Consider the following 9760-nt stretch of genomic DNA (forward strand, 5'->3'; position numbering starts at 1 on the left):
GGATCGGGGACGATTATTTCAGCAACCAAGGAACGATTTCTTCGGCGATCTACTGACTATTATCTTGCAATCCTGGAACGATTCCTCCGGTAATCCGCGAACGATTCCTCCCGTAATTCGCGAAAGATTCCTCCCGTAATTCACAAACCATTTCTAGAGAAAACTGGGAACGATTTCTCTGGAAATCCGCGAACGATTCCTTCTTTGGATCGGGGACGATTATTTCGGCAACCCAGGAAGGATTCCTCCGGTAATCCGCGAACGATTCCTCCCGTAATTCGCGATCGATTCCTCACGTAACTCACAAACAATTTTTCCTGCAATTCGCTAACGATTTCTACAAAAAACTGGGAACGATTTCTCTGGAAATCCGCGAACGATTCCTTCGGTGTTCTACTGATTATTATCTGGCAATCCTGGAACGATTCCTCCGGTAATCCGCGAACGATTCCTCCCGTAATTCGCGAAAGATTCCTCCCGTAATTTACAAACTATTTCTACAGAAAACTGGGAACGATTTTTCTGGAAATCCGCGAACGATTCCTTTATTGGATCGGGGACGATTATTTCGGCAACCCAGGAACGATTCCTTCGGTGATCTACTGACTATTATCTGGCAATCCATGAACGATTCCTCCGGTTATCTGCGAACGATTCCTCCCGTAATTCACGAACGATTCCTCCCGTAATTCGCAAACGATTCCTCCCGTAATTCACAAACGATTTCTAGAGAAAACTGGGAACGATTTCTCTGGAAATCCGCGAACGATTCCTTCGGCGATCTACTGACTATTATCTGACAATCCAGGAACGATTTCTCCGGTAATCCGCGAACGATTCCTCCCGTGATTCGCGAACGATTCCTCCCGTAATTCACAAACGATTTTTCCTGCAATTCGCTTACGATTTCTACAGAAAACTGGGAACGATTTCTCTGGAAATCCGCGAACGATTCCTTCGGTGATCTACTGATTATTATCTGGCAATCCTGGAACGATTCCTCCGGTAATCCGCGAACGATTCCTCCCGTAATTCGCGAAAGATTCCTCCCGTAATTCACAAACGATTTTTCCTGCAATTCGCTTACGATTTCTACTGAAAACTGGGAACGATTTCTCTGGAAATCCGCGAACGATTCCTTCGGTGATCTACTGATTATTATCTGGCAATCCTGGAACGATTCCTCCGGTAATCCGCGAACGATTCCTCCCGTAATTCGCGAAAGATTCCTCCCGTAATTCACAAACCATTTCTAGAGAAAACTGGGAACGATTTCTCTGGAAATCCGCGAACGATTCCTTCGGCGATCTACTGACTATTATCTGACAATCCAGGAACGATTTCTCCGGTAATCCGCGAACGATTCCTCCCGTGATTCGCGAACGATTCCTCCCGTAATTCACAAACGATTTTTCCTGCAATTCGCTTACGATTTCTACAGAAAACTGGGAACGATTTCTCTGGAAATCCGCGAACGATTCCTTCGGTGATCTACTGATTATTATCTGGCAATCCTGGAACGATTCCTCCGGTAATCCGCGAACGATTCCTCCCGTAATTCGCGAAAGATTCCTCCCGTAATTCACAAACGATTTTTCCTGCAATTCGCTTACGATTTCTACTGAAAACTGGGAACGATTTCTCTGGAAATCCGCGAACGATTCCTTCGGTGATCTACTGATTATTATCTGGCAATCCTGAAACGATTCCTCCGGTAATCCGCGAACGATTCCTCCCGTAATTCGCGAAAGATTCCTCCCGTAATTCACAAACTATTTCTACAGAAAACTGGGAACGATTTTTCTGGAAATCCGCGAACGATTCCTTTATTGGATCGGGGACGATTATTTCGGCAACCCAGGAACGATTCCTTCGGCGATCTACTGACTATTATCTGGCAATCCTGGAACGATTCCTCCGGTAATCCGCGAACGATTCCTCCCGTAATTCGCGAAAGATTCCTCCCGTAATTCACAAACCATTTCTAGAGAAAACTGGGAACGATTTCTCTGGAAATCCGCGAACGATTCCTTCGGCGATCTACTGACTATTATCTGACAATCCAGGAACGATTTCTCCGGTAATCCGCGAACGATTCCTCCCGTGATTCGCGAACGATTCCTCCCGTAATTCACAAACGATTTTTCCTGCAATTCGCTTACGATTTCTACAGAAAACTGGGAACGATTTCTCTGGAAATCCGCGAACGATTCCTTCGGTGATCTACTGATTATTATCTGGCAATCCTGGAACGATTCCTCCCGTAATTCACAAACGATTTTTCCTGCAATTCGCTTACGATTTCTACTGAAAACTGGGAACGATTTCTCTGGAAATCCGCGAACGATTCCTTCGGTGATCTACTGATTATTATCTGGCAATCCTGAAACGATTCCTCCGGTAATCCGCGAACGATTCCTCCCGTAATTCGCGAAAGATTCCTCCCGTAATTCACAAACTATTTCTACAGAAAACTGGGAACGATTTTTCTGGAAATCCGCGAACGATTCCTTTATTGGATCGGGGACGATTATTTCGGCAACCCAGGAACGATTCCTTCGGTGATCTACTGACTATTATCTGGCAATCCGAGAACGATTTCTTCTGTTTTCCGCCAACGATTCCTCCGGCAATTCACGAACAATCCGTGAACGATTTCTTCGGCAATCCGCGAACGATTCCTACGGCAATCCACATACGATGCTTTCGGAAATGATTCTTCAGGTAATCCGCGAACGATTTCTCCGTCAATCTGCGAACGGTACCTCCTTTGGATCGGGGACGATTATTTCAGCAACCAAGGAACGATTTCTTCGGCGATCTACTGACTATTATCTTGCAATCCTGGAACGATTCCTCCGGTAATCCGCGAACGATTCCTCCCGTAATTCGCGAAAGATTCCTCCCGTAATTCACAAACCATTTCTAGAGAAAACTGGGAACGATTTCTCTGGAAATCCGCGAACGATTCCTTCTTTGGATCGGGGACGATTATTTCGGCAACCCAGGAAGGATTCCTCCGGTAATCCGCGAACGATTCCTCCCGTAATTCGCGATCGATTCCTCACGTAACTCACAAACAATTTTTCCTGCAATTCGCTAACGATTTCTACAAAAAACTGGGAACGATTTCTCTGGAAATCCGCGAACGATTCCTTCGGTGTTCTACTGATTATTATCTGGCAATCCTGGAACGATTCCTCCGGTAATCCGCGAACGATTCCTCCCGTAATTCGCGAAAGATTCCTCCCGTAATTTACAAACTATTTCTACAGAAAACTGGGAACGATTTTTCTGGAAATCCGCGAACGATTCCTTTATTGGATCGGGGACGATTATTTCGGCAACCCAGGAACGATTCCTTCGGTGATCTACTGACTATTATCTGGCAATCCATGAACGATTCCTCCGGTTATCTGCGAACGATTCCTCCCGTAATTCACGAACGATTCCTCCCGTAATTCGCAAACGATTCCTCCCGTAATTCACAAACGATTTCTAGAGAAAACTGGGAACGATTTCTCTGGAAATCCGCGAACGATTCCTTCGGCGATCTACTGACTATTATCTGACAATCCAGGAACGATTTCTCCGGTAATCCGCGAACGATTCCTCCCGTGATTCACAAACGATTTTTCCTGCAATTCGCTAACGATTTCTACAGAAAACTGGGAATGATTTCTCTGGAAATCCGCGAACGATTCCTTCGGTGATCTACTGATTATTATCTGGCAATCCTGAAACGATTCCTCCGGTAATCCGCGAACGATTCCTCCCGTAATTCGCGAAAGATTCCTCCCGTAATTCACAAACCATTTCTAGAGAAAACTGGGAACGATTTCTCTGGAAATCCGCGAACGATTCCTTCGGCGATCTACTGACTATTATCTGACAATCCAGGAACGATTTCTCCGGTAATCCGCGAACGATTCCTCCCGTGATTCGCGAACGATTCCTCCCGTAATTCACAAACGATTTTTCCTGCAATTCGCTTACGATTTCTACAGAAAACTGGGAACGATTTCTCTGGAAATCCGCGAACGATTCCTTCGGTGATCTACTGATTATTATCTGGCAATCCTGGAACGATTCCTCCGGTAATCCGCGAACGATTCCTCCCGTAATTCGCGAAAGATTCCTCCCGTAATTCACAAACCATTTCTAGAGAAAACTGGGAACGATTTCTCTGGAAATCCGCGAACGATTCCTTCGGCGATCTACTGACTATTATCTGACAATCCAGGAACGATTTCTCCGGTAATCCGCGAACGATTCCTCCGTGATTCACGAACGATTCCTCCCGTAATTCGCAAACGATTTTTCCTGCAATTCGCTAACGATTTCTACAGAAAACTGGGAACGATTTCTCTGGAAATCCGCGAACGATTCCTTCGGTGATCTACTGATTATTATCTGGCAATCCTGGAACGATTCCTCCGGTAATCCGCGAACGATTCCTCCCGTAATTCGCGAAAGATTCCTCCGTAATTCACAAACGATTTTTCCTGCAATTCGCTTACGATTTCTACTGAAAACTGGGAACGATTTCTCTGGAAATCCGCGAACGATTCCTTCGGTGATCTACTGATTATTATCTGGCAATCCTGAAACGATTCCTCCGGTAATCCGCGAACGATTCCTCCCGTAATTCGCGAAAGATTCCTCCCGTAATTCACAAACTATTTCTACAGAAAACTGGGAACGATTTTTCTGGAAATCCGCGAACGATTCCTTTATTGGATCGGGGACGATTATTTCGGCAACCCAGGAACGATTCCTTCGGCGATCTACTGACTATTATCTGGCAACCCTGGAACGGTTCCTCCGGTAATCCGCGAACGATTCCTCCCGTAATTCGCGAAAGATTCCTCCCGTAATTCACAAACCATTTCTAGAGAAAACTGGGAACGATTTCTCTGGAAATCCGCGAACGATTCCTTCGGCGATCTACTGACTATTATCTGACAATCCAGGAACGATTTCTCCGGTAATCCGCGAACGATTCCTCCCGTGATTCGCGAACGATTCCTCCCGTAATTCACAAACGATTTTTCCTGCAATTCGCTTACGATTTCTACTGAAAACTGGGAACGATTTCTCTGGAAATCCGCGAACGATTCCTTCGGTGATCTACTGATTATTATCTGGCAATCCTGAAACGATTCCTCCGGTAATCCGCGAACGATTCCTCCCGTAATTCGCGAAAGATTCCTCCCGTAATTCACAAACTATTTCTACAGAAAACTGGGAACGATTTTTCTGGAAATCCGCGAACGATTCCTTTATTGGATCGGGGACGATTATTTCGGCAACCCAGGAACGATTCCTTCGGCGATCTACTGACTATTATCTGGCAACCCTGGAACGGTTCCTCCGGTAATCCGCGAACGATTCCTCCCGTAATTCGCGAAAGATTCCTCCCGTAATTCACAAACCATTTCTAGAGAAAACTGGGAACGATTTCTCTGGAAATCCGCGAACGATTCCTTCGGTGATCTACTGATTATTATCTGGCAATCCTGAAACGATTCCTCCGGTAATCCGCGAACGATTCCTCCCGTAATTCGCGAGAGATTCTTCCCGTAATTCACAAACTATTTCTACAGAAAACTGGGAACGATTTTTCTGGAAATCCGCGAACGATTCCTTTATTGGATTGGGGACGATTATTTCGGCAACCCAGGAACGATTCCTTCGGCGATCTACTGACTATTATCTGGCAACCCTAAAACGATTCCTCCGGTAATCCGCAAACGATTCCTCCCGTAATTCGCGAAAGATTCCTCCCGTAATTCACAAACCATTTCTAAGGAAAACTGGGAACGATTTCTCTGGAAATCCGCGAACGATTCCTTCAGTGATCTACTGATTATTATCTGGCAATCCTGGAACGATTCCTCCGGTAATCCGCGAACGATTCCTCCCGTAATTCGCGAAAGATTCCTCCCGTAATTCACAAACTATTTCTACAGAAAACTGGGAACGATTTTTCTGGAAATCCGCGAACGATTCCTTTATTTGATCGGGGACGATTATTTCGGCAACCCAGGAACGATTCCTTCGGCGATCTACTGACTATTATCTGGCAATCCTGGAACGATTCCTCCGGTAATCCGCAAACGATTCCTCCCGTAATTCGCGAAAGATTCCTCCCGTAATTCACAAACCATTTCTAAGGAAAACTGGGAACGATTTCTCTGGAAATCCGCGAACGATTCCTTCTTTGGATCGGGGACGATTATTTCGGCAACCCAGGAAGGATTCCTCCGGTAATCCGCGAACGATTCCTCCCGTAATTCGCGATCGATTCCTCCCGTAATTCGCGAACGATTTCTCTCGTAATTCACGAACGATTTCTACAGAAAACTGGGAACGATTTCTCTAGAAATTCGCGAACGATTCCTTCAGCGATCTACTGACTATTATTTGGCAATCCTGGAACGATTCCTCCGGTAATCCGCGAACGATTCCTCCGGCAATTCATGAACAATCCTTCCTGAAATTCGGGAACGATTCTTGCGGTAATCCGCGAACGATTCCTCCGGTAATCCACGAACGATTCCTCCGGCAATCCACAAACGATGCTTCCTGAAATTTGGGAACGAATTTTCAGGTAACCCGCGAACGATTTCTCCGTACATCCGCGAACGATTCCTCCTTTGAGTCGGGGACGATTATTTCAGCAACCCAGGAACGATTCCTTCGACGATCTACTGAATATTATCTGGCAATCCAATAACGACTTCTCCGGCAATCCGCGAACGATTCCTCCGGCGATCTACTGACGATTCCCCGGCAATTCGGGAACGATTCCTTCGGTAATCCACGAATAATTCCTCCGGCAACCCACAAACGATGCTTCCTAAAATTCTGGAACGATTCTTAAGATAATCCGCAAACGATTCCTCCGGCAATCCGCGAACGATTCTCCGGTGGATCGAGGACAATTATTTCGGCACCCAGGAACGATTCCTCAAGCAATCCGTAAATGATTCGTACTCGCATGTTTATCACAGCTGACATCTGCTGCATCAGCGCATGCCTAAATTTTGCATCGTTCTATCAATCTCCGCAAATCTTCGTCATTCCACTAAAAGTTATAATTTTTTTATCAGACTTTGAATAATTGTTTGTATATTTTTAGGTATATTCTATAGTGAATAATCTCGATGATTAGAGCTTTATTAGTATGACTACGATATCATTTGTCTGGGCAACAGCATAGATCATTCGCGTAAGAAAACTATTAATCCCAAAAAATAGTTTAGGAACGGGAAATAGAGTTACAGATGGTATTCCGCAGAGTCCAATTGCCGACACAAGCCCAAAAACCAAAGATGCACATATTATTTTGCTTAAACACCCACGTAATCATCCGTGCTCACTCGAGAATTAACAATGCAGCTAGTTAAAACTGTACTTAAAGAGGTAATTGCGGCTTTAGAGGGTTTGCCGAGGCGCAATAGCCTGCCGGGGATATCTGCTGTTATAATGTGTGTTGTATAAAACGAGCAACTTTGTAAATTTATCCTAGGCATCTCCACGGTGCGGGGCACGATTCCTTGATGCACTCCTTATGATATTATCCACACGTAAAATCGAACATTAGCACCTCTCGCTCAACGGTGAACGATTCTATGATGCTAAGTTTCTTCATGTATACGACAGCGCGGAGTACTGACACCATCAGTGCAGAATTGAACCCATAGTTATCGGTGATTATCGTTAGCAATTGAAACAAGACAAACGGTGTCATGACCATGGCTTCTTTATTGGAAATTTCGACTGCGAGCTTGTAGATCACTGATATTAGCGTTGCACAAACCGTTTCCGCCACTTCGAGGCGCAGCAATGTGTTCTATCCTATTATAACAGTCTCAATCTAATTTCAGGGACCCATCTTGACCAGATCAAGATTAAAGAAGGTGGGAGTGCCGATAGCATCAACAATTAGAAGAATACGTTTAAAAATAAATTTACCTGAACATGTAACCATCTCTTTGTGCCAGAGAAACAACAAAAACAACTAATATTCAAAGCCATTCAATAGGGCTGAAGACGACTTAGGAGATCGTTTCCGATAGTTCATCGGTGTCGGCGACCGGTTGATCTTCCGTTTCAACAGAAGTCATTCCATCTTCCTCCGTCAAGGGAGGCCGTGGCGGTGGTGATGGTGGTGGTGATTTCGTCATGTTATTCGTTGATTTTCGACATCGCACTAGTGGGCACCCCTTCGAGCTTGTCATCCGCCTCGTCCGTAATCACGTGTGTGCAATTTTTGTGTCAGTAACGAATAATTTTTCGAATGACGTAACTGCAGAAGATAGTGACGCTGGGTTAACTTATACAGTGCCAGCTGCGTGAGAGCTTCCTCGATGATGAACCACTGTCGCTTACGGCCGATAGTTTTAGAATCTTCCTATTCGTCCAGCTCCTGGGTGACAACCATAATGAACACTTCGGTTCGGAGCATCTGGTCACTGTTTTTGAGCTTTCCAATAATTCCCGTTTCTTCCAAGACATCGTTAATGGAGAATCTTCGTCCAGTTCTGCTCCGCCACCTGAAACTATCCATAGTTCGGGACGTAATGACGATGTAATTAGTAATACTTTTCCACTCACCTCTGCTTCCGCTTCGGACCGCACACAGATGCAAGCCCCACATCGTCGGTCCTTATCGTAGAATTGGGTTTTTCTTATGTCCGCGCAAAAGAAACTTTGCGCACAGTTCTAGAACGAGGTTCAACGTTTGTGCGACTAATCGCAACTAATTACTACTATAGTGCGTACGTTGCAAAGATTATCGGCGACGGGTATTGATCTTCTGTTACTAAACAAGGGGGAACTGTCGAAATTCAAAACGCTTTGTTTTTAAAAAGACCCGGCACGGTTTTTATCTCAACTGGTGGTTGTTGGAGAACACAAACTAATAAGTGATAACTGGCACTACACTCTCTCTTTCTGTAAGCTAACCCGGAAGGGATCTCCGTTCCTTTTGTTACGGCAAAAAACAGTTAGCTAAGGATCACAATCAACGAATGATGTTTACTAATTTGGACCGAATCCGGCAGAGCAATCATCTTGGAGGGTAGCTTTGGCTTCTCCCTGTTGTCCGTTGTTCCGAGATCCCTCCGTAAGCCGGATCCGCTTTGAACTCGTTGCTATGGTGGCTCTGAAAAGCCATCTTCGTTCCTCACTAAGTGTGTATCTTCCTCAGCAAATTCGTTCTAATTCCAACCATCCACCGCCAATGCCGAGCTCGCCGTTTTAGGGGTCGCGAAATCTTTTCCTCTCGATCCGTTTGTTTGCACCACAATCTGGCAAAAAGAAAGTTTTCTGGCTTTTCCAGCGCGAAGAAAAGTATTCCGAAAATCTTCAGTGGGGTCTCGCTCCTCAATAAATAGTCGAACTGTCACCTCGGTTTGTTTTGTTTTGTCCGTCCGTGAGCTCACCACTACATGTACTGTTCACGCGAGAGGAGCTGTCACTAATACATCCACAGTTTTTAAACCAACACTAACACATACATACATCGGATTTTTGTATATCACAAACACACATATAGTCTTTAGGGGTACCAATACATGCAAAATGTCTCCAAAACTCAAATCTCCTCCTTATACAACGTGCCGCAGTTCGTACATATGCAATTTTCGCATATGCCAAGTTCTTATACAGCTACTGCATATGAATAATGCAGAATTGTATTAAAATCTAGCAGACTCTGGTTGGGTGTAGAAAATCTAAAGCGACTGCAGGA

General features: G+C 44.9%; 1 pseudogene; it reads right to left on the reverse strand.

Annotated features, from left to right (window-relative positions):
* Window positions 1–7768: 7768 nt before the first annotated feature.
* Window positions 7769–8665, reverse strand: LOC134222959 (diphosphoinositol polyphosphate phosphohydrolase 1-like; annotated as a pseudogene).
* Window positions 8666–9760: the final 1095 nt, after the last annotated feature.

The sequence above is a fragment of the Armigeres subalbatus genome, chromosome 3 (assembly GCF_024139115.2).
Source record: "Armigeres subalbatus isolate Guangzhou_Male chromosome 3, GZ_Asu_2, whole genome shotgun sequence".
In the NCBI taxonomy this organism is placed as follows: Eukaryota; Metazoa; Arthropoda; class Insecta; order Diptera; family Culicidae; genus Armigeres; species Armigeres subalbatus.